The sequence below is a fragment of the Herpailurus yagouaroundi genome, unplaced genomic scaffold (genome assembly GCF_014898765.1).
Source record: "Herpailurus yagouaroundi ecotype Mexico unplaced genomic scaffold, PumYag 199, whole genome shotgun sequence".
NCBI classification, from domain to species: Eukaryota; Metazoa; Chordata; class Mammalia; order Carnivora; family Felidae; genus Herpailurus; species Herpailurus yagouaroundi.
Window position 1 is genome coordinate 15,197,001 of NW_024412430.1, and position 26,914 is coordinate 15,223,914.

The 26,914-nt window shown below is 40.7% G+C and overlaps 1 protein-coding gene and 1 long non-coding RNA gene across 11 annotated transcripts in view; both read right to left on the reverse strand.

The window, feature by feature from the left end:
* The window catches only part of RFX3 (regulatory factor X3), a 299,217-nt gene that overhangs the window by 205,176 nt on the left and 67,127 nt on the right, over positions 1–26,914 (reverse strand). The window lies entirely within an intron of this gene.
* Positions 9,359–11,781, reverse strand: LOC121013690 (uncharacterized). Its single transcript, XR_005782862.1, has 2 exons — positions 11,184–11,781; positions 9,359–10,779 (listed from the first exon to the last, which is right to left on the reverse strand). It is a non-coding gene; the product is annotated as an uncharacterized LOC121013690 (long non-coding RNA).

Sequence of the window (26,914 nt, forward strand, 5' to 3'; positions counted from 1 at the left end):
AAATATCTAGGAATAAACTTAACCAAGGAGACGAAGGACCTGTACTCCAAAGACTATAAAACATTCATGAAAGAAAAGGAAGATGACAAAAAAGTAAAGACATTCTATGCTCATGGACTAGAAGAACCAATATTGTTTTTAAAGATCCATACCATCCAAAGCAATCTACAGATTTAACGCAACCTCTATCAAAATACCAACAGCATTTTCCATGTAACTGGAACAAATGATCCTAAAATTTGCATGGCATCACAAGAGGCCCCGGACAACCAAAGCAATCTTGAGCGAGAAGAACAAAGCTAGGAGGCACCACCATCTCAGATTTCAAGATACGCTACACAAAGCTGTAGCACTCAAAACTGTATGGTCCCGGCACAAACACAGGCACACAGGTCAGTAAAAAAGAAAAGAGCCCAGAAATAACCCCATGCTTATGTAGTCAACTAATCTATGACAAAGGAGGCAAGAATACACAGTGAGGGAAAAGATGGTCTCCTCAATACTTGATGCTGGAAAAACTGGACAGCTCCATGCCAAAGAAACTGAACCACTTTCCTACACCACATACACAAATAACTTTGAAACGGATTGAAGACCTAAATGTGAGACCTGAAACCATAAAACTCCTGGAAGAAAACCTAGGCAGTAATTTCTTAGACAGGGACCTTAGCAACATTTTTTTAGACATGTCTCCTCAGGCAAGGGAAACCAAAGCAAAAATAAACTACTGGGACTACACCTCGCACAGCAAAGGAGACTGTCAACAAAACAAGGCAACCTACTAAATGGGAGAAGATGTTTGCAAATCAAATATCTGATAAGTACTTAATATCCAAAATAACTAAAGAACTTATGGGCTCAACACCAACCCCCCCCCCCACACACAAGTAATCTGATTAAAAATGGGCAGAGGACCTGAAGAGATATTTTTCCAAAGGAGACATAGAGATGGCCAACAGACACATGAAAAGAGGTTCAACATCACTAATCAACAGGGAAATGCAAATCCAAGCCACAATGAGATATACCTCATTCCTGTCAGAATGACTAGAATGAAAAAGATGAGAAATAACAAGTGTCGGTGAGGAAGTGGAGAGAAAGGAATCCTTACGCAATGTTGGCGGAGAGACAAATTCGTGCAGCCGCTGTGGAAAGCAGTATGGAGGTTCCTCGAAAAGACAAAAAATAGAATTCCCATCTCACCCAGTAATTCCGCTCCTGGGTATTTACACAAAGAATATAAAAACACTGATTTGAAAAGATACATGCAGCCCTCTGTTTATCCTAACATTATCGTCAATAGCAAAGGTATGAAAGCAACCCAAGTGTCCTTCGATAGATGAATGAGCAAAGAAGATATGGTATATATAGACAATGGAATATGATTCAGACATAAAAAGAATGAGATTTGCCATTTGCAACAATGTAGATGGACCTAGTGAGTATAATGTCAAGTCAGACAAAGACAGATACGGTAGGATTTCACTCGCGTGTGCAATTTAAGCAACAAAACAAATGAAAAAAGGAAACAGAGCCCAAAAGAAACAAAACCACTCTTAAATAGAGAACAAACAGGTGGTTGCCAGAAGGGAGGGGGGTGGGTGAATGGGTGAAAGAGATAAAGGGGATTAAGACACACTTACGGTAATAAGCACTCAGTAATACAGAGAACTGTTGAACAATTTTTTAAAAAGATCATAGCAGAATTCAATAACACAGAAAACCGGGGCGCCTGGGTGGCTCAGTCGGTTAGGCATCCGAGTTCAGCTCAGGTCATGATCTCATGGTTTGTGGGTTTGAGCCCCACATCAGGCTCTGTGCTGACGGCTCAGGGCCTGGAGCCTGCTTCCAAATCTGTGTCTTCCTGTCGCTCTGCACCTCACAGCTTGTCCTCTATCTCTCTCTCAAAAATAAATATTCATTTTTTCTCATGGCCACGTAGTATTCCATTGTGTATATAAACCAGTTTCTTTATCCATTCATCCTTTGATGGACAAATTCAGGCTCTTTCCATAATTTGGATATTGTTGAAAGTGCTGCTATTAACATTGGGGTACAAGTGCCCCCTATGCATCAGCACTCCTGTAATCCCTTGGGTAAATTCCTAGCAGTGCTATTGCTGGGTCATAGGATAGATCTATTTTTAATTTTTTGAGGAAACATGGCCTTCGGTAGCAACGTGGACGGAACTGGAGAGTGTTATGCTAAGTGAAATAAGTCATACAGAGAAAGACAGATACCATATGTTTTCACTCTTATGTGGATCCTGAGAAATTTAACAGAAGACCATGGGGGAGAGGAAGGAAAAAAAAAAAGGTTAGAGAGGGAGGGAGCCAAAACATAAGAGACTCTTAAAAACTGAGAACAAACTGAGGGTTGATGTGGGGAGGGAGGGAGGGAGAGGTGGGTGATGGGTATTGAGGAAGGCGCCTGTTGGGATGAGCCCTGGGTGTTGTATGGAAACCAATTTGACAATAAATTTCATATTTAAAATAAATAAATAAATAAATAAATAAACATTCAAAAAAATTTAAATAACACAGAAAACAGAAAAATGGGAAAACTCAATGAAAGCAAAAGCTCATTATTTGAAATGGTCAGTAAAAGTGATAAACCTCTAAATAGGCTGATCAGAAATTAAATGCAAAGACATAATGAGTATTCTAAAATGCTGAACCCAACAAGATCCATAAAGAATAGCACATCAAAACCACACTCAGATACTACCTCACGCCAGTCAGAGTGGCTAAAATGAACAAATCAGGAGACTATAGATGCTGGCGAGGGTGTGGACAAACAGGAACCCTCTTGCACTATTGGTGGGAATGCAAACTGGTGCAGCCACTCTGGAAAACAGTGTGGAGGTTACTCAAAAAATTAAAAATAGACCTACCCTATGACCCAGAAATAGCACTGCTAGGAATCTACCCAAGGGATACAGGAGGGCTGATGCATAGGGGCACTTGTACCACAATGTTTATAGCAGCACTCTCAACAATAGCCAAATTATGGAAAGAGCCTAAATGTCCAGCAACGGATGAATGGATAAAGAAACTGTGGTTTATATACACAATGGAATACTACGTGGCAATGAGAAAGAATGAAATATGGCCTTTTGTAGCAACGTGGATGGAACTGGAGAGTTAGTTATGCTAAGTGAAATAAGACATACAGAGAAAGACAGATGCCATATTTTTTCACTCTTATGTGGATCCTGAGAAACTTAACAGAGGACCATGGGGGAGGGGAAGGGGAAAAAAAAAAAAAGAGGTTAGAGAGGGAGGGAGCCAAAACATAGAGACTCTTAAAAACTGAGAACAGGGCGCCTGGGTGGTGCAGTCGGTTAAGCGTCCAACTTCAGCCAGGTCACGATCTCGCGGTCCATGAGTTCGAGCCCCGCGTCGGGCTCTGGGCTGATGGCTCAGAGCCTGGAGCCTGTTTCCGATTCTGTGTCTCCCTCTCTCTCTGCCCCTCCCCCATTCATGCTCTGTCTCTCTCTGTCCCAAAAATAAGTAAACGTTGAAAAAAAAAATTAAAAGAAAAAAAAACAAACAAACTGAGAACAAACTGAGGGTTGATGGGGGGAGGGAGGGAGGGGGGGAGGGGGGGTGATGGGTATTGAGGAGGGCACCTTTTGGGATGAGCACTGGGTGTTGTATGGAAACCAATTTGACAATAAATTTCGTATTAAAACAAAAACAAAACAAAACAAAACAAACAAAAAAGAATAGCACATCGAGACTAAGTGGGTTCAATCTCTGGATTTCAACCCTAAACCAGTTTAGGGTTTCAAGGCTGGCTTAAATGTAATTCACCATATTAAGAAACTAAGACAGGAAAACCTCATAATTATCTAATAGACACCAAAAAAAAGTATTAGACAAAATCCAACATCCATTTCCGACAAGAATTCTGAACAAAGTAGAATTTCTTCAGCCAGATAAAGAATGTCTTTAAAAAAACCTACATTTGACATCATACTTAATGGTCAAAGTCTGAATGTTCCTCCCTTACGATCAAGAACAAAATAGGGGTGCCTGGGTGGCTTAGTCGGTTAAACGTCCAACTTCGGCTCAGGTCATGATCTCGCGGTCCGTGAGTTCAAGCCCCGCATCGGGCTCTGTGCTGACAGCTCAGAGCCTGAAGCCTGTTTCAGATTGTGTGTCTCCCTCTCTCTGACCCTCCCCCGTTCATGCTCTGTCTCTGTCTCAAAAATAAATAAACGTTAAAAAAAAAAATTAAAGAACAAAACAGAAATGGCAGCTGTCACCACTTCTATTCAACATCGTGCTAGACGATCTAGCCGGTGTAATTGGGCAAGAAAAAGAAATTAAATGTATCCAGATTTTAAAGGAAAAAGTAAAACTTTCTTTATTCACAAACATGATCTTCTATGTACAAAATCAGGGAGACTCTATACAGAAGCAGCAGTGTCCTCTAATACCAAATTCACACTCAATTTTTCCCAATTGTCCCCAAAATGTCTTTTGCAGCTGGCATCCCCCCCCGCGGCGGGGGCGGGGCAAGGCCCCCTCATTGGAGTCAGTAGTTAAATCTTCTTTACTTTTGCTTCAAAACAGTCTCCTCCCTTTCCCCTCCTTAGTTTTTTATGACACTGAAGAGACTAGGCCAGTAGGTTGTGGTGTAGAATGAGCTACATGCTCGATTTAGTGGTTTCCTGATTGTGGGTTTAACTCATTCCTTGATCTCCTGCACTTTTTATAATCAAGAAGTTGTATCTCAGCACCATCCAAAGAAAAGAAAAATCAGACAAACCCAAATTACAGGACATTCTACAAAATGACCAGTACTGCTCAAAACTGTCAAGGTCATAAAAAGAGAGAGAGAGAGAGAGAGAGAGAGAGAGAGAGAGAGAGAGAGAGAGAGACTAAGAAACTGTCAAGGATCAGAGAAAACTAAGGAGACATGAGGACGACACACAAATGGGGAATCATGGATTGAATTCCAGAACAGAAAACAGGTATTAGAAAAACTGATAAAATCCAAATCAAGTCTGAAGTGAAGTGAATAGTAACGTACTAAGCTGGTTTCTTAGCGCTGACAAATCTACTGCGGTTATGTAAGATGTTAATAATAGGAGAAAGTAGATGAGGGGTGCACAGGAACTCTCTGTACTACCTCTGCAACCTTCCCAAAAGTGTAAAATTTCCCAAAGGTAAAAGTTTATTGCAAAATTGGGTTACAGACTTAAATGTAAAAAAACATAAAGCTCCTTGAAAAGAAATACATGAGAAAAATATTTTGGACCTTCAGTAGGCCAAGTTTTTTTACCGAGGAGGCCAAGAGCACAATCCATAGAAGATAAAATTGGTAAATGGGACTTTGTCAAAATTAAAAACTTCTGCTGTTTAAGACACCCTTGCTGGGCTAAAAAGACAAGCGGACTAGGAGAAAATATCTGCAAAGCAAACATCTGACAGAGGACCTGTACCCATAATAAATTCTCAAAACTCAGTAATAATAATAATAATAATAAGTGGGCAAAAGATGTGAACAGAAACCAGAGACGAAAAAAGATGGTAAATAAGCAAACGAAAAGATGCCCCAAATCATTAACCTGAGAAGACGCAAATAAATGCCACTAAGAGAAACAACTACACACATCAGAATGATGAACATTTAAAAGACTGACCATATCAAGTGTGGGTTGGGATGCAGGGGACCCGGAACTCTCACACGATGCTGGTGGCAATGTCAAATGGTGCAACCGGTGTAAAAAAAAGTTTGTGGACGTTTCTTAAAAATTTGAACATATACCTGCCATATGACCCAGCCATTCTATTCCTAAGTTATTTACCACCCAGCCACCCACCCCCAACAAAGAAAGCGTAGGTCCATACAAAGTCTTGAACGCTAACAGTCATAGCTGCCTTAATCATAATACTCGATAACTGGACATAACTCATTTGTCCAGCGAAAGGTGACTATGTCCGTACCCCACACGATGGGATACCAGTCAACAATCAAAAGAAATGAACGCTTGTTACATGCAACAGTATGGACGAATGACCAAGTAATCATGTCCCGTGAAAGAAGCTAGACAAAAAAAGAATACCTACCGTAAGATGTCATTTATAATATCAACTTCTAGGAAATGTAAACTAATTTACAGTGACTGAAAGTATGTAAGGGATCGCAGGGATGGGTGGGGGTGGTGGGCTCTGAGTTGAACGGGCAGGGAGAAGGGGAAGGAAGAAAACACAAGGAAACACAAGGAAACCACTGGTGTGACAGTATATTCAGCACCTTGACTGCAATGATGATCTCACAGACATATCCAAATATCCAAATAGTACTCTTTAATTATGTGCAGTTTACTGTATGTCAGATACGCTTCAACAAAACCATTTGTTTTGTTTTGTTTTGTTTTGTAACCACCACCCCAAAACCTGGAACATCTGAGAATGCACCAAGCCTGGAAATAAGAAGCCTAAAGAAAGCCACGATGGCTTTTGGCAAATGGCCGATAGTGTGGCAAGTGAAACATGGATTAGAATTGGCCTAGAAATCCAAGCAAAGCATTTCGAACACGTAAACTCTACAATACTGCAAGACCACTATTATTCCCATTTTACAGATGAAAAATCCTAGGCTGAGGGAAGTTAAGGGGCTCTTGAGATTCAGGATCTGAAATGAAGTCTGTCTGACCCTAAAACCCAAGGATACAAGATTGCCTCCCAGTTCACTGAAGAAACAGGAGCCATCTGAGGAATACTGCATGTGGTCCCTTGTTGCCCTCTGTAAACATTTTCTGTAATCCTGCCCAACTTATTTTTCCAAAATGCAAATTTTCTCCTGTTATTCACTCAGCTTCATTTCCTTCACTGCCTTGCAAGTAAAGTCTGAACTCATCGAGATGGCCAGGTGAGAGATCTACCTGCCTACTTCCACAGCATCATTTCCAAAGATTTCTCCCGGATATTCCAGACATACCAAAATATTTACACGTCTTCTAAAAGCGCAATGCATTTTTTACTTGCTCTTCTCACTTTTCTGTGTGCCCTTCCTCTGATTTTCAGCCCAGTGAAGGAACTTCCATCCTTCCAGACTCAGTTTAAACACTGTCTCCTCTGCTGAAGTTTTCTCTGACATTCCAGAAACAATTAGATGTACCTTCTTTTACATGCACATCACTCTATTCGTACTGGTAATTCTTTGTGAATTTGTGGCATGCAATATATATACATACACACGCAAAGATATCCTCAAAGAGTTGACTCATCTCTGTATCACAGGTACCCAAGCCCAACAGGAAAGGTTCCGTAAGTGCTTACTGAGTAAATGGATGAACGACAGACAGGTGGATGAATAAGCAATTAAATGGATATGAAAACCAATGTGTGAAATTGAACAAGAATAAAGAGAACATAAGGGTTTTCCTTTCTGTGGAATACAAAGGAAATCATAATGCCTATGGCAGAAATATACCGGTTGCTATAACATATAGTATACCTTGTTAATTCTATATGTTTTCAACCTAAATTAGGTCTTAATTAAAGCAACTATTATCTAGCTTACTTGATTGTGGGGTCCTGTTAAAACACTTTATTTAATCAAAAGTAAGGTACTGTATAATTTGATGCAAGCATTAATTCTCCAGACTATAAAATGGTTGGAAACCAGGAAATCTGTGAACTACTCTGATTACTTGTCAAGGAGAAGAAAGCCAGAGGAACCTCTTTGTGACCCTCCTCCCACAAACAAAACTATTCACAGATTTTACCATTTCAAGATGTAACCTTGTTTAGTGCTCTCCTCCTGCAGATAACATGAGACATTAAAAAAAAAAAATCCCACCATTTAAAATTTCAGGCTCCTTTCTTCCTCGATTGTTTATGGTTTTGAAGTATCTTTATGCCTGGCCAATATATGTTTCATTAGGTTCCTAAAATTTAGTCTCAATATATAACTGGGATAATTTATGGTACCTTCTGGTTTGGGGAGGTTCTTTTATCATCTTTTTCTCTTGCCCAGAGCTCACATAAACATAATTTGGGTACCTTCTGCACACTGCTGTTTAATGTTAAAATCAGGCTAGAACGAATTCTTTTTTAAAAATGCAGAATAAGATAGAAGTGAAAAAAAAAGTCAAGAAGCTTTGAGAACTACTCTCAGCTAATGGAAAAATTATTTTAATTACATGAGAAATGTTCTAAAGCAATCTTCTGGGTGAAAACAAAGCATTACTTATTCGTTGAGGAAAATGCTTTCCCTGAAGAAAATGTTCCCATGTTCGGAAGCACTTCGTCTATGAAATTAATGCCTTATACATGTAGGTAAAAAAAAAAAAAAAAAAAGGTTCACACCTTGGTAATTTTCTTCTAAAATGCTGCCTCATTATAGCAATAACATTTTGATTTACGCTAGAAAGGGTTTCTTTCCAAAGAACTAAAATGTATTTTAGAAACACACTTAAAAAAAACAACAAAACCTGAAGTGTGCTCTATAAAGTACTAAACAAGTCCATAGCAGTGGACTTTGCTTTAAAAGGACAAAAGAAGCCATTTTAAACCACATTAAGTGTAATCATCTCTTTTTTTCCCTCTGAAACATGACCGTAAAATGAGAATAAGAACTGAATGATTTCAGAGCGCAGCAATGGAAGGTTTGGGACTGCAATATGAAAAGACAAAATTTTGAAAAAACCACCTTGGACGAAGACGTCCATTAAACACAAGGAGATGTATTCCAAAAGCTGCTGTAATTTTTCTCGGATTAGCCTGAGAACACAGGATAGGCCGTTTGTTTGGATTTTTCCCTTGACGATCTTCAACTTTGCTCCTGCATTTCCTTTCACAAATAAACAGGTTAACATAAGGAGGTAACTGATTGTGTAACTTATCACATTGTGATCTTTCAAGGGAAACGTTTCAGTTCATTCAAATTCTGTCTCCTCTCAACATCTCTCGTCTCCTGCATGAGAGGATGACAGTCTATAAAAGGAAAGGACACCATGTGTGAATTGAGTTAAGAAGGGTTCATGAGAGAACCGGAATCTAATTACATAAACACACTTCCCTACAGGTGGATATAAATTTGAAAATCTCTGAAATCTCATCTTTAAAGGCGAGCAGTGCTTTTTTAATTATGCTAAAAGTCCCTTGTCTGCTTGATCTCTCATGAACAATTTTAATCAGGCAAGCCTAATACACGCCGTCTCACAGACAACTTAACAGAGCTCTCAACTATGAGCTAATGGGAAGACAAGGAACCACAAGCATTTTTATTAAAAGGAAAAAAAAAGGCCAGCCTAGAGATTTGGCCAGCAATAAAGCAGGACTAAATCATGCTTTTCCCCCACTTAGCCTACTTCACTTCAAGAACTACAGACATACAATTAATGCGCTCTTGAGATTTATTTGGTAAACATAAACACACCGTGTTTAACATATTACATCCTCGCAGTTCACAGCGATTCTCCTGTCTCATTCACAAATGGCCTAACGTACATTGGAGCGACCAGTTGGCCAGAATCGAAGAATAGCCCCCACTAAAATTTATTCTCCCCGGAAGAGCCAAAAAGCACTCTCTCCCGTCTACAGGAATCCTGAGAAGGTCAAAGGGAATGTGAAATGATAATTAAAAGAACCCACCCTTCAGCCAATCCCCAAGCCCACTTGCTCAACCAGCTATGTCCAGGAGTTTTCAGCCCATTCTAAGGCTCTCCAGATAGAGCAGCCTACCAGAACCCTCATTTTTCAGCAGCTCTAAACCATCTGAACGTCACAGCCACCATTTTAAACTCCTTTCTCTTAACCAGTTCAACCCAGAACCCCCCCCCCAAAAAGTATCGTTAATCGCCCCAGGGGCTAAGAGTCTGCACCTACGCAACCCCGAATTGGTTTCAGTCTATCTTGATTCCCCCAAACTGCTTGAAATGAAAACTTCCACTTTCCACCTCCGATTAGTGGCGGTGTGATTTGCAAGCTATCCTCAAGCCACTCTGTGCCCCATTTCCTCTACCTGTAACACTGTAGTAATACTCTCCTTCAAAGGGTTGGTGTAAGAATTAAATGCCAGGAGACGGGAAAGGGCGGGTATAAAAATTAAATGACATAGTTCACCCAGCACATGGTACACCCTTCATACACTCAAGTTTCCCTCCATTGTGTCCTAGATTAGTGTTTCCAGGTTCTTCGAGCATGGGCTTGATGGCTTCCGCTGAACTCTGAAGAAGACACTGGGCGTCTCATGTGCTCCCTGGCAATCTGTGCCAGGCTTCAGACGCAAGAGCAACCCTTCCCCAGAACCTCGCTCTTATGATCTGCCCATCTCTATACTCAGCAACGTCCCTCTGGAGGCTTTCCAGCTATTTTCATTTGAGGGCTCCCTGGGCATCTCCAACTCACTCTGTTTTCCGGTGCCCTGAGTTAACGTTTGCTTATTCATCAGAGACTGCTTCATTTACCTTGGCTTCGGTTTTTCACCTGCCTGGCTCTCTTCCTCATTAGTGCTTCTGCTGCTTACTAATTGCAATTGCATGCAATCCATTTAAATCGAAGTTTTTCTATTTACACTGATTTAGAAGACTATTCTTTACAGTTAAGCTGCAAGAAAATTAAAATACAATAGGTGAGGACAAGTAGGCCCTGGGAAAAAAACATATGGTTAATTCTCAGAAAATGAGTTTTGTTTTGTTTTGTTTTTACAATCAACACACATTTCACGCATTCGCCTATCAGATCTTGTGATTCTTCTGACCTGGTTGCTTGATGGGCGGTAACAATTCCGCTCTCTTACTGAAATGGTACGCAGATGCTGAAGAGTGAAAGGGGACAAAAGGCAGGGCAAAAGATAAAGAAGCTTAAGAAGATTAAGAAAATCTTAATTCTGGAGTTAGAAAGGCCAGATCTCTAATAAAGAATATTCTGAAATAACGTAAATCAGTTAGGACCACTGTCCAGATATTTTCACGATACTCAACAGTCATTTTTTTTTTTTGTTCCTTTTTACTTTTTTGTTCTTTTTTTTCCCTTTCACATTCTCTCCCAATCCTCTGTTGGGTACACAAATTTAAAATGCTTAGTGATGCAAAAGGAAGTATTATTCTTTACATGAATATGAATTACATGTCTTTCCGTACTCCATGCTTCTTAATTTTCCTAATGGAGTATCAAGTCTTTCCAATATCCTCAAATTAATCCCAACCTGCTTCAAATTACCATGTTTTGAAGTTCTGCCTCAGGTTCTGGTCAAGGATAAAGTGCCATCATGGGCAGGCGGCTTTCTTTAAAGTAATAGAAAAGAGTAATAAAACAATTACTTCTTAGAATTTTACTTAGAAATTCTTGTGATGATTCTACTCAACTCACTCAGGTAAAATTTCGATCCAGCAGTATTAACACAAAAATTAATTCAATAACCCAATTCATCACTACCTGAAACAATGGCAAAAACTTTCTTTTCCACTAAGTATTTGGTTTGCAAAAAGCTACTACACCTGGCACCCAGATCGTGGATTCTAACACCATTTTCCCACAAAAGGAACCAGGGCTCTTTGCAGAAATGATCCTAAGAGTGGAGTAGAAAATATAAGGGTGAATCTAATGCATCCTATAGTCCCAGACACTAAAAAAGTACTCAAAACAAAAAATAAAACTCAATGATGAGGTTATATCAGAGGGACAAGGGACACAGGGGCCATTTACAAAGCTCCCAATGATCAAAGCTGAGCCAATCGGAATAATAAAATGGTGTTGCATTATAATCCAAAGTATAAAATAAGTATCCACGAGGGGCACCTGGGCGGTCCAGTCGGTTCAGCGTCTGGCTCTTGGTTTCGGCTCAGGTCGTGATCTCGCGGTTTCTTGAGTTCAAGCCCTGCGTCAGGCTCTGCACTGGCAGCACAAAGCTTGCCTGGGATTCTGTCTCCCTCTTTCTCTGCCTGTCCCCACTAGCGCTGTCTCAGTCTCCCTCAAAACAAACAAATAAACTTAAAAAAATAAGTTAAAAAAACATCCACGAATCCATACTTACATAAATAAATGACTGATTAAATACATACACAAACGGGGGGGGGGGGGAGAGACAAATCTCATGCAGAAGTATTCCAAGTAATTTATGAAGATACCCCACTCTTGCGGGAGTGGAACAGGACTCCCCTCTCCTTAAGTGGGGGCCACACACAGTGCTTTCCTTCCAAAGGGGGAAAGTCTGAAAAGGGGGAGTAAAGAGTAACCTTACAGTGAGTGAGGGCAGCCGTTGATGATATGGGAAACTGGGTGTGAGATATATAGGAACTCTCTGTACTATCTTCACAAGCTTTCTGTAAATCGGAACCTATTGTAAAATTTAACAATGTGTTCTAAAAGTTAGAAAAAAAAAAAAAAATCCGCTATTGCCTTTGGGCTTTCTGCAGCTTGCTACCCGGCTTACCGGCAGAAACTCTAGTCAGTTCTAGAGCACTTCGACTGTCCAATTCTCGATAGCACTCTCAAACCCAGCGGTCGCCAGCACTGCCTTGGATGGAAAGATGAGAGGCAGAGCCCTGCGTGGGAGTGTTGCTCTCCGTACAGCTAGTCGGGGGACTCAAAGAACCAATTTCTTCATCTATACAATGGGGCAAACGTGCTTGGAGGGGTTAAGGACTCCTGGGCGGAGAGGGCTAATGCCTGGCTGCATTTCCACTGCACAACGTCTCTTCTACATCCAGTTCCACTTTCTCCCGCTTGGCCCCACTCAGATGTCAACCAGTGGCCAGACCTGGCTGCTTCCAGTTGGGTTCTGTAGACACGATGCTCAAACGTTACTTTTTTTTCCCCCCCAAATCAATTCATGTGAACTCTCTCTCTGGAAGAATAACTGGAAATTGGACACAGCGGTTGCCTCTTTGTGGGAGAAAGGGCGGCCAGAGCAGAAGGGAGCCATGATTTGCATTGTATACGCTCTCGGGCTATCTGAGTTATTTCCTACTACAGGTAAGCATTAGCTATTTAAAAACTTATGACAAAAGCAACAACAAGAAATCCAATATTACTCAAGGATTGCTATCACTTTTTTATTTCTACCTTTGTATCTGCAATCTGTGTGTTATCTCCTTTTGATATAGCACCATCCATCGCAAAGGCAAGAAGCGTGGCTCCAGGAGACTAGTCTAAAATGATTTCAATCAACTTCTTGTGTAGCAAATCAGCTGTTTCAAAATAGCATAGCAGTCTTGGAATCAGAAGTGACTTGGGATGGAACCCAGGCCTCCTTACTGAACCTCCCCCAAAGCCCAGCTTCTTCATCTATAACCCTGGAATAACAATACCCACACTTTATAGAGCTGTTGGAAAGGTTAAGTAAAGTAGATGTAAAATCCTTAGCACAGGGCCTGGTCCATCTATTACTGTCACTGTAGGTATAAATGGAAGTCTGTGGGAAGATCTGATTTCTCACTCAGATGTCTTTTCCACTCAGCTATGGATCCAGAAGCAACTTCCAAGATTCAACACCCCTAAGATGCGATCAGTTTTCAGCAATTATTGTTCTAGTCTCCTAAAGAATATGTGTGAAATAACTAGAATGAACAGCATTTCAACACACGAGTCACACTATTGGTAACATAGTTAGAATTGAGGAATTCTTAAAACCATCAAAGCAACAAAATATTCAAGGACAGTAACATTTAACACCTGATTAAATGGGCAGAATGCTCCAGTGGAAGTTGTCTTTGGGATTGCGCTGGAAGATTGCATAAGTTTAAATGTTTAGATTATCTTCGCATCCTGGCCTAGTTTAATGCAAAAGGGCTTGTCCTATTTTACCAAGACACAGATTGTGGAGATTTGTAGTGATGCATGTAAATAACCTTAATAAAAATGCAGGGTAGAGCGATGCATATAAACATCTTAGGTCCTTTAATGAATATTTGTTGAGTGGACTTTGTGTGCATCAATACGTGAATAAATACCATGTTATGAATGCATACTCCGTTCAGTGAGTCATTAGAAATATTATTCCGTTCCTGTCTCCAAAAAAAATAGCTATGTATTTTACCCTGATTTCCATTTTATTGTGGGTTTTAAATGGAAAACACTTCAGGGGTGCCTGGGTGGCGCAGTCGGTTAAGCGTCCGACTTCAGCCAGGTCACGATCTCGCGGTCTGTGAGTTCGAGCCCCGCGTCGGGCTCTGGGCGGGTGGCTCGGAGCCTGGAGCCTGTTTCCGATTCTGTGTCTCCCTCTCTCTCTGCCCCTCACCCATTCATGCTCTGTCTCTCTCTGTCCCAAAAATAAATAAACGTTGAAAAAAAAATTAAAAAAAAAAAATGGAAAACACTTCAAAAACGAATGGTACGTTTCCACTCACAGGGTCTTTCGTGTGTTATTTGCATGGATACACACACAACAACATACACCCAGGCAACATTCTAGAGCAAAAATATACATGCATCTCTATGTGCTTGGATAAAATTTAAGATACAAAAGTACTAAAGATGTATTTGACAATTTTTCATACTTTCTAATTTTTTGGCTTTAGGGCTTTGCTGTAAGATTCATTAAAGCTGCTTCTCGCTTTTGAGGTCACCGACGACAAAAACAGCTCATGTGTATCTGATTTAAAGTCCCGCTGAGCAACTTGAGGGCTGCTACGAGCCAAGTGGACGAGTGATTTTCAGGCTGCGCCTGTCAGGGAAGAATGGGATCTGAAGCTACAATGACAAAACTCTTACACAGTTCCAAACACTTAGGCTGGAGACCACGGAGGAAGCTCCATTCCATTACTAAGTCACCCTGTCCGATAATGGCCATGGTGGACACATTTTTTTTTTTCTCAATTCTTCCATCTTATGTTACGCTTCACAATTTGTAGGTCATTCGCAAGAACCATCTAATCCTGACAAAACATGTGAGCCAAAAGTTGGGCAGTTACTTCGGGGACAGAAGGCCACCAAACTAGTAAGTGGCAAAACTGGGATTTGTACCCACATCCTCTGTCCCCAAATAGTGCTCTCCCCCCCATCCCACAGCTGAATTCCTTCCTCTTCTATGACAGGGCCTGATTCCCCGGGGGCAACACCCCCACTGCCCCCCCCCCCACCCCCCCCCCCCCCCCCCCCCCCCCACCTCTTCATCCATGGTCTGCAGTCCTCCCTTGGCCTGGGGCCGGTCAACTCAGCAGCGACACCGTCCCAAATTTAAATCAGTCTTCTAGATAAGTCCAGCAAATGCGGTTCACTTTTCCTCAACACAGAATAAACTTCTTACCCAAGTCTTCAGAGGCTGATGGTCCTGAACCCGTCTTCTTTTTCAGGTTTAGAGAGTGTCCTCTGTGCCCTAGAAAGGTTCCTTCACCCTGGGTCCCTTCCCTCCTGTCACCTAGTTAAGGTACACTCTTCCTCACCTCCAGCCTCACTGCCTCAAGCAAGCAGCAATCTCACTAACCAAACCAAGGGTCCCGACTAATCCACTCTCAGGGTGCCATGGACCTCGACTCCACTGGTGTGATCATAGCTGCAAGTCACATTTACTCATGGAATTGTCTGGTTAATGTCTGACTTTCCTCCCCAGACTGTCAGTGACACAAAGGGTAAAGATGAGGTCACTTTTTGGGCTCAGTCACTACTATATCCCCACTGCCTGGCACAATTTCCAGCCCCACAGGAAGTACGTGATACTTTTTTCTAAAGCTAAACAAATAAAGAACTAAGCAAATTCCTTTTTCAGTCTTCAAATATTTGAAAATAACTACTATTCTGACGATTCCTCACTCAACACACATACACACAAAAGTTTTGTTTGTTTTTTTAATTTTTTAAGGTTTATTTATTTTTAGAGAGAGATGGAGTTCTAGTGGGGGAGGGGCAGAGCGAGAGGGAGACACAGAATCGGAAGCAGGCTCCAGGCTCAGAGCTGTCGGCACAGAGCCCGACGTGGGACTCGAACCCATGAACCGCGAGATCGTGACCTGAGCCAAAGTCGGTCGCTCAACTGAGCCACCCAGGCGCCCCCTCAAAAGTTAAGTTTTAATAAGGAAACCACTCTGATCCTTGGAAATATTCCTTATATTACAAAGTGCCCAGATAATTCTTAAAACCTGGAAGTATAAATGAACATACTGGTTTTTTCTCGTAAGTAGAGCCTGTACCTTTTCCATTCCACACCCTGTATTTGCAATAAAACACTCTAGGGGCACCTGGGTGGTTCAGTCGGTTAGGAGTCCGACTCTTGATTTAGGCTCAGGTCATGACCTCACTCTTCTTGAGATTGAGCCCCGTGTTAGACTGTGCACTGACAGCATCGAGCCTGCTTGGGATTTTCCCTCTCTCTCTCTGCGCCACTCCCCACCGCCCCCCACCCCCACACCTCTCAAAAATAAATTAAAAAACAAACAAACACACAAAAGTCTATGGCTGGGGCATAGGAGTAACAGGTAGATCACAAATTCCCAGGTCTTCCTCATAGGAAATGCTGTTAAAAACATGTCTGCTTGATTCTTGACTAGTGTGATTTCAGTTTCAGCCAATCATTTCAGATGGCTAAGCCCCCTCCCCTTTTTTTTTTTTTTTTGGTCCTGATTCCCTTACTCCAACCATTAGCTGTCACTCCCAGCTTTATGTGATATGTAAATGTGATGGACGTGTTTCATCGAAATTGGTGATATAAATGATTAATAGGACAAAGTGAAAGAAAGAGCCAAATCACGTCACCAGAAATCCCTCTCTCCAAGCTGACATCAGTTCATTCATCACATTTTTTCAACCGCCTAGGAATGTGCCCGTCCTCATAAAACAGCCCCTAATTTGACCATCTATCTCCTGAACACTACCACGAGACGCTTTGTCCCAAGCCTTGCAAAATCACCTTACTCCAACTGTACGGTAAGAAAGTTACACAAGCTTAACATGACACACATTTCCAGCGACCTTAGGTGGTCTCCGGAGGACTGCTTCTTTCCTAGGTGGAGTCTGCACCAAGTATCTAATAACTAATTAAAAGAATTTTCCCAAGCACAGACATGAAACTGAAACACGGGTTTCAAAATTCCACTTCTGGTTACATCGGTTATAACATCCTACATTTACTCCTCTTTTTTGAAAATAAAGACAGTATCTGCATAATGATCTTTCGGCACCTTTGGTACTGATCGTCACTGCTGAACCATGACTGAACCGCTCGTTTCTGCAGGTGATTTATTCCTGAGGCGTTAAGGGGTCAGAAGCATCAAAGAGCGTTCTCCCCGCTGCCTCGCCTTCCCTGGACTTCAGTGCCCTGGCTGCCATCCTGAGTCTCCTCTGCGGAACCTGAGGCTCGTTTCCTTGGGATAGAGAAGTTAAAACCAACCCAGGAGGAGTTCTGCAATTCTGCCTTTGTTCCGACATCCAGTATTACGCCGTCTGTCCCGAGATGTTCATGCTTCTTCTTGGTTTCCTTCACGATCTAAACACAATATGCTGTGATCCTTTCCATCTTCACAAGCCTCATTTTGAGATTCAGCCTCCTGAATGCTACTCTCTTTAGTACTACTTGTGTATTTGTGTTCCTACCCATCCTTGCGTACGAGAATCATTTGTGCTCCTATTGTCAGTATTCCTTTCTGGAGAGCTTACACGTTTCATTTATTCAATTCATGTTGTACTGCTTGCCAAATATATGCAGTTCACCACACTACGGCGAAGGATACAAAGATACCTAAGATGGGGAACCTGGGTGGCTCAGTCGGTTGAGCGTCTGACTCAGGTCATGACCAGGTCATGATCTCATGGCTCATGGGTTCCAGCCCCGCGTCGGGCTCTGTGCTGATGGCTCAGAGCCTGGAGCCTGCTTCGGATTCTGGGTCTCCCTCCTTCACTGCCCTTCCCCTGTTTGCCCGGTCTCTCTCTCAAAACTAAACATTTTTAAAAATTAAAAAGATACCTAAGATTTGGTCCCTCCCTTCAAAAAATCCAGAGAGAAAAGAGACTTTTCAGCAGAAATAGAGGCTTCTCCGTTACCAAGATGAAAGCAAATGCTGAGCAAGCACAGAACACAACAGCCAGCTCAAGGAAGGGGCTGCTGAAGTCTTCACCAAGGAGATGCCAGGAATTGAGTCTTGCAGAGTAAGGACGTAGTCACTGAAAAACCGGACATATGTGCAAACAAACGGCAATATAAAAAGCACATTGCTTTCATACAAGAGCGATGAACTTCATGTAGCTGGAATTTCAGTTACATGGAGTACAAGATATACAGCCTGCAAATATGGAGTCAGTTAGTTAGAAGAAGGCCGTGTAATCTAAGTGTCCAATGTAAGATAAACAAAATGAAGCCAATACTTTCTGCAGAATACTAGGCAGCAGGTAGAAAAACACAATCAAGATGTATTCCCAAAAGTCTGGCAGCTCTTTAAAAAGTAAATGGTGTCTAGAGCACGATACCAGCGATGCAAAATTAAAACACATACGCATCCAATGTTTTGTGTGAACACACAATAAATCTACATGGTTAACAGGACACAGAACAGGATTCAGATCCAAAATAGGAAAATAGTGGGGCGCGCCTGAGTGGCTCTGTCGCTTAAGCGTTCACCTTCGTCTCAGATCGTGATCTCACAGTCTGTGAGTTCGAGCCCCGCATCGGCTCTGTGCTGAAAGCTCGGAGCCTGCAGCCTGCTTCGGATTCTGTGTCTCCCTTTCTCTCTGCCCCTCCCCTGCTCACGTTCTGTCTCTCTCTGTCTCTCTCTCTCAAAAATAAAGATTAAAAAAATTTTTTTTTAAATATGAGAAGTTATCCACGGAGACGGAACATGAGAGGGGTGGGAAAGGAGAACCAACAGATTTCTTTTTATTTTTTTTTTTTTTATTTTTTAGTTTTCTCAACGTTTTTATTTATTTTTGGGACAGAGAGAGACAGAGCATGAACGGGGGAGGGGCAGAGAGAGAGGGAGACACAGAATCGGAAACAGGCTCCAGGCTCTGAGCCATCAGCCCAGAGCCCGACGCGGGGCTCGAACTCCCGGAGCGCGAGATCGTGACCTGGCTGAAGTCCGACGCTTAACCGACTGCGCCACCCAGACGCCCCCAGATTTCTTTTTAAATGTGCATGCACCTGTTTGAAGTCCAAAGACATCAAAAACGTAGAGTTTTCCTAGAAGTGACAGAAGTTATCAAGTTCAGGAATATGGCAAAATCGAATGCGGGTGGTTTTTAGGAAGAAAATTCGGGCCCGCATGAAGTCAAAGCTCTGTAGCTATAGTTTCTTCTGGAGTCCAGGAAGAGAAGTTCATTACCCTTTTTCTGCCTGTGCTGAGCAGGCTTTTATCATTCTGTGAGAAAAGGCAATGTATCAGACTAAACTGACCAGACTAAACCGACGGTAAGTAAAGCCAGATGCAGAACTTTCGGGAACAGGTCAAAGTGAAGACGAGCTTTGACAGGGAGTCGATCACTACAGAGAAAAGCTGTATCTTAAGGCCCAAATCTGGGCTACCATCTTCTCGGAATTTCGTGGTTTTTAAACATTCCTGCACTGTGGTCGATGCCGGACTCAGGAAATATTGAGGATTTCACCAAGCTGAAGGTCTGTTGTTTTCTCAGGCGTGTGCCAGAGGGAGACCAATGAGAAATTACGAGAAAGCCTCGCCGAGCAGGTCTCGGGAGCACAGCACGGGGATCCCTGTTAGAAACTCACTCAAGCCCTATCGCTTGAGAGAGGAATCTTGCTTTCTCAAGAACCGCTTCAGCTGTACAAACAGACTTTCTGCAGAACTGTAACTGAACACTACCAGCAGTAAGCCAGCGTTTTGAAATGTCATCAAGCTCTAGTGCCAGGTGACAATTGTTTGCTGTGACGTGATTTATGCAGCACATTTCATCCACTTATCTTAGACTCAAAGGAATGTTACCAAAGGGTTCGCATTCAGATGAACAGGCATGATTTCTAGCCCGACCGCTGCGTCTGCGAAGAGTGAAAAACACACCTGGGAAGTTCCAGGACAGGATCCTACTGATTCAGTTTTGAGAGTGAAGAATTTAAGAGCCACAGCACCGGCACCCTTAGGGGACCTCCCTCTATGGTGAGGACGTGGTTTGTCATTGGGATGCAAACAGTTGACTAAAATGTAACCGGAATCCAAATATATTGTTAATATCCTAAGTGACGTGTGCAAATGGTATGTACCATGGTTAACAATACTCTATGGATAGAACCTTCCGTTTCCACAGATGTGCTCTCGAGGGTCAGGCGTTCATGTCCCCCTTTGTGGTCTGTGCTTCAGGAACGTGAGAGGGATGTTTTTACCCTCTGACTCTCTGGCTCCTATTGAATTATCCACACCCCATCCTTCCATCTGCTCACCTATTCACGTGACGGCAATATTTTGATAGAAGAACATCTTTAAAAGAGAGAATCCTCCAATAATGACCCTAAGACAATTTCATTTTTTTAAATATTATTACCTAGAGAAGGTAATCTATGTTCTCTGTGGGTGGTGACATATGGGTATTAGGTCCCTTTCTCTATATAAAATATGTGTTGCTTTTGTAATCCAGAAAAACAGATTTAAAAATATTTTTTAAGTTTAGTTAGTTAGAGAGAGAGAGAGAGAGAGAGAACATGAGCAGGGGAGGGGCAGAGAGAGGGGGACAGAGAGAGAATCCCAAGCAGGCTCTGCACTGTCAGCAGAGAGCCGGACATGGGGCTCGAACCTACAAACTGTGAGATCATGACCTGAGCTGAAATCAAGAGTCAAACACTTAAGCGACTTAGCCACCCAGGTGCCCCCAAGAAAAAAAGATTTTAAACAACTATGTAGTGACATGATTAGGAAGACCTTATTATAAGAAGTTCTCATTTTAATTTTTTCAATTAAAAGTGTTTATTTATTGAGAGAGAGACCAAGTGCACGCTAGCAGGGAAGGGGTAGAGAGGTAGAATCCCAAGCTGGCTTCGGCTGCCAACGCAGAGCCTGATGAGGGGCTCGAACTCACGAACCGTGATATCATGACCCGAGCCAAAACCAAGAGTTGGATGCTTAACCTGACTGAGCCACCCAGGCGCCCCAAGAAATTCTCATTTTTAAAAGGTGGTTATATATCGAAGGACCTGGGTCTGGGATATCCCTCTTGCCTTCTGTCTTTACCCAGGCTTACAGCCCAACTTAGATGTGAATACACACACGAGCTTTGTCCTAGGATCTGTGACCGACTGGACAGTGGAAGGCAGGGGCTGAGCAAACCTAAAATTACCTATCAGCTACTCAGAAAAGACACTGAATCTAGTCGGGGCTCTAGAAATGAGATTATATTATACGAATATGCCAAATTTTCTTAGGATGAGACACACTGAATCGGCATCTCGGCAATTTATGCTCAAGACTAAATGGTTTCAAATAAACACAAATACTCTTATACCTCAATAGACACATGCACAAAATAACCGTCTATCTATTATGTTATCTAACATAATAAATTTAACACTGTTAGGAAAAAAAGTCCTTGTTTAATGAAAAAATTATCACTCATATTTGCCCAGGTTTCTTCTATGTTACGCGCGCATCAAGATAAACATCTAAAACATTTGAAAACGTAACATGTTAACTTTTAATATTCAGCTTTACTTTTCTTAGCATTAAGCCTGAAACTAACACACTGAAGTTGTTGTAAAGCCTTATTGGTGTCACATATTCACCCCCTTCTTCGCACAATTTAACTGAAAGCAGCATTTCAGAGAGTTAGCTAGTACCTTACCTCCCATCTCAAGCTTAAAAGGATTATTAGGGGCTAAAAAAAGTCCTCAAACAGTGTATCACTAATTACATCATGAGAGGATAGTAGCTAGTGAAAAGCTACATGTGTCCACTACCAAAAAAAGCGCTAAAACATTGCTCACTATTTTCTTGCCATTTCCAAATATACAAACTTCAGTTTCTACAGCGAGAAAGGATGATGCTTGGATATCACTTAACCAATTAATTTCCTAACAAGCAACATATTTTTACTATATGTGCAACAGAAAACTACAAACGCTTTCCAGTGCTTCTAATGTATTCTCACCCTGATGTATTGAATGTTCCCACAGATGATTTCTCTAATGTATTCTCACTCTGATGTATTAAATGTCCCCACAGATGATTTCTCTTGTAAAAGGACAACGGGTCATGGTAACCTACAAAATCCAACATTTTCCAGTGAGTTGTAACACCCATTCCTGAGATCTACTTTTTTTTTCTTATATTCTTTCACTAATATTCATTTCAAATATAGGTTATAGTAACAGTCCCACTGCTGCCTTTAACAGTAATTTGTAAGTCAGCTTTTTATGTCCCTCCATACAGGAAATAAATGTAAATACAGCTCATGAGGCAAGATGTTGCATAAAATATAATCATGCACAGTATCAACAATATGCTTAACGATTTAGTTTATAGCTACTGGTTCTTATATCTTATGTCATTAGGTAGGTGGTATTTACTGCAAGGTAAGCACTTTGCAAATTTACACAGGAGAGAAATTTCAAGTTCATGATTGTTATGAAAGGAAAAATAAAAAACAATCTATTTAAGCACCTTATGAGATTCTATCTCATATAATTTAAACTCTTCTGGTAGTTTTGAAATATTATTCTAGGAAATGTTAAGAATATGCTAGGTGATTGACAAGGGCATCGAGTTTCTTGGTAGGGGGGTGGTGGTTACAGTCTGAGTTAGATAGCAAGACAGGTAGCAAATGATTTAAATCCTACAGTAAACTTTACAAGCTAATATTCTTGAAAGAACATAAGAGAACAAACTATTTGAATGGCATGAAAACACAAATTGAATTGCGTTTCTTTATTAAACATTATGGTTCATCATTTTTATTCACTTAATCCAGTTTCCCAATCCTCGAAGACAATTTTAACAGATACTGTGCTGGTCAGTAAATAGCATTTGGCATCATCCCAATCCTCACTTTCACAGAATATGCTTTGGATGAAGACAGATTGAACACCAACATGAAACATCCGTTCGATAAAGTCAATAAAAGTGATGACTAAGCAACGGGAACGCATGCCCCAGACTTCTCATCTCAAAAAGGTATAACTTAAGAACTATTGCACTCTCAAGGAATAGGCTCTTCCTCGGAGGAAGTACAAACAGAATATTCTGCCAGATCAAAGTTTTGAAAAAAAATTTTTTATTAACATTTACTTATTTTTTGAGAGTCAGAGAGCACGAGCAGGGGAGGTGCAGAGAGAGGGAGACACAGAATCGGAAGCAGGCTGAGCTGTCAGCACAGAGCCCCATGCGGGGCTCAAACCCACGAACTGTGAGATCATGACCCGAGCTGAAGTCAGTCGCCCAACCAACTGAGCCACCCAGGCGCCCCTGGATCAAAGTTTTTTAAAAAAATTCACCGTAACCTAATAATTAACCACTGACAAGCCTTTAAGAAGTTGAAGTACGCACAAAGCAGGACTTAATGAGCACATACAAGGGACTTTACAAAATGTTTCATGAACAAAAATAAATACAAGAATTAAAATCTCCATGAAATATACTATCATATATCATATATATGATTTATTGATATTAAATTCACACCCAAGGTTATTAAATTTGCATATCCAGTTTTACAAACACCTGTATGAACATACTGGCATAAGCTATTTTGGTTTTTGTTTTATTTCGGTTTTAGCTACAAACAACCATTTGGAGAATTTCTGAAAGTAAGAACATGCCCTTTCTCCTCGACTAAATATTTATTTCAGTAAGAAGAATTAAGTTGTCAGAGTAACAAAACTGATTGTATTTTCCAAATCATAAAGCAGTTGGTGTTTACCCTTCCCAAAAATGAAAGATGGGGAAACATTCCCCAATTCATTTTATGAGGCCAAGATTACCCTGACTTTTTTTTTTTTTTTTAATGACAAAAACAAGAAAATTGAACTACTACCAATAGACCTCAGAAAAACAGACATAAAAGTGTCTGGAATAAAATGCTAACAAATCAAACCTAGTAACATATTGGGGCTCCTGGGTGGCTCAGTGGGTTAAGTGTCTGACTTCGGCTCAGGTCACAATCTCATGGTTCATGAGTTCGAGCCCCATGTGGGTTCCCAATGTGGAACCTGCTTGGGATTCTCTCTCTCCCCCTCTCTCTGTCCCTTCACTGCTCTCTCTCTCGCTCTCTCTCTCAAAATAAATAAAAATAAAACTTAAAAAAAAAAAACTCTAATAAACGTATAAAAAAATGTAATGAATCATGACAAAACAGGATTTACCCCAGAATTCAAAGTTGCTTTATCATCAGAATTATCAATCATAGTAATTTACCAGGTTAACAGACTAACAGAGAAAAAGCCCTGGATCATCTCAATTTAACATCCACTCATAAATATAAACTCCCAGCAAACTGGGAATAGAAAGGAACTTCCTCATCGTGATTAAGGGCATCTAGAAAGAACCTACAGCTAACATTAGATTTAATGGTGAAAGACGGAATGTTTTATTTCTAAGATCGAGAGGAGGACAAGGCTATCCTCCCTTACTATTTCTATTCAACACCATAGATCCATATCAATGCAATAGGGCAAGAAAAATGAATAAAAGGCAGACAAATGAGAAAAGAAGACGTAAAACAATCTTTATTTGCAGACAACATGACTATCTATGCAGAACATCCTAAAGCATTTTTTAAAAATGCTATTGGGAATAGGAAGTACATTTAGTGACATTACAAGGTTATAAGGTCAATATATAAAAATTCAAATATGTTTCCATACTGGCCATATTGTATCTCATACTATTGAAATATATAGCATAAATTATTTACAACAGTGTCAAATATAGGACACACTTAGTGATAAAATTAACAAAAAATATATGCAAGAAACCAGAAAACCAGAAAATAATAAGAGAAATTAAAGAAGACCTAAATAAATAGGTATGTCATGATTACGGATTATAACACCCAACAGAACTAAAATATCAATTTTTGTGAAATTAATCCGTAGACTCAACACAACTGCAGTCAAAATTCCAGAATTCCAGGAAGGTTTTTCTTGTGGATTTTGACAAGTTAATTCCAAAGTTTACATGCAAATGTAAAGGATCTAAAATAACCACCACAACTTTGAAACACAAGACAAAGTGGGAGAAACTACATACTATCTAATTTTAAGACTATAAAGCTACAGTAATCAAGAAAGTAGGATACTGACATAAAGTAATTAAAAAAAATGGAACAGAATACATCCATACACATACAGTCAACTGGTTTTCAATAAAGACGTCAAGATAACTCAATGGAGAAATTACAGTCTCTTCAACAAATGGTGCTGAAAAAAACTGGATACTCACATGGAATTATATGAAACTTGTGTCACACCATATATAAAAAACTAACTCAGAATGTATTATAGACCTAAAAATAAGATTACAAGCTCTTAGAAGATAACATGAGACAATGTAAGTGACATTAGACAAAAATTTTTCATATTTCACAAAAACCCCAAGAAAAAAAAATTGATACATAAAACTTCATCATAATGAGACGTATGTCCTCTGAAAGGGCAAATTTAAGAAAATCAAAGTGCCAGCCCATAGTCATGGGGAAAAAGTTTGCAAAACATATTTCTGATAAAGGATTTGTACCCAGAATTATGTAAATATCTTAAAAGAACTAAATAAGAAGGAGACAAAAAAAAAAAACACACATGATTTTTTAAAAAATAGGTAAATGGTTCGGACAATAACAAAAACAATATGCAAATTGTTTCATAAGCCAATGAGCTTATGAAAAGATGCTCAACACCAACAGTCACTTTAGGGAAATACAAATGAAAACTAGAATGAGATACCACTACATTTTCACTGGAACTACAGCCACAATTAAAAGCATTGTTGATACCTTGCACTGGCAAGGACGGGGACAACTGGAACTCTTGTACCCTACCAACAGGGATACAAGACGGTACAGCTACTTTGCAAAACAGTTGGGTGGTTACTTATGAAATTAAACATACCCTTCTCATAATGACTCAGCGATCTCTCTGCTACTCACTTACCTGAGTGAAATAAACACATATGCCCAAACATTTGTACTAAATGTACGTAACTGCTTGACTCACGATAGCCAAAAACTAGAAACAATCCAAGTACCCACCGATTAGTAAACAGAATAAACAAAGGGCAGTGCGGCTATACCGTGAACTACCATGCCGCAGCGGAAAGGAACAAACTACGTGATGCACGCACCATCTAAATTCAGGTACAATCTGAAGAGAGCCAGGTACAAAAACCATGATAGGAAATTCTAGAAAAAAGATAATAATAGACATAAAGCAGATCTGTGGTCACCAGAGGCCAGGGAATGCAGTACAGGATCAACGACAAAAGGCTGGGTACAAATGTTTGGCAGTGATGAAAACGTTCTGCTTCTTGACTGTGCTAGTCGTACATGACTAGACACATTCGTCAAAATTTGCCACATTGCACACTTCACATTGGGGAATTATACTCTATGCAAACTGCACATCAATACAGCCAATTAAAAAAGGTAGCAATCAAACGTACATTGAAGATATACATGGGTGGCAATGTCGGACAGCTTACCTATCCAAGAAAGAATGGCACTTTGAATATGTAAAAATGCCAGCGCTAAACAACAACAACCAAAAACCCAAAGGGTATCAGTGGAAAAGTGAGTCTCTTGCCCAACCCTAGATTTCTAGGCTTTGTTTTTTTTTTTTTTTAACTTCATTTATACTCACAAGGAAACTGTATTACAATATGAGGACCCGCTTACTAATTAAGGTATCTATATATTTTTTATTTTTTTTTAAAGAGAGTATGTGTGCACCTGAGTGGGAGAGAGAGGGAGACGGAGAGGGAGAGGAGAAGGGAGAGGGGGAGAAGGGGGGGGGGGAGAGAGAGAGAGAATGAATGAATCCCAAGCAGACTCCACTCTCAGCACAGAGCCCAACATAGGGCTCGATCCCATGACCCTGGGAT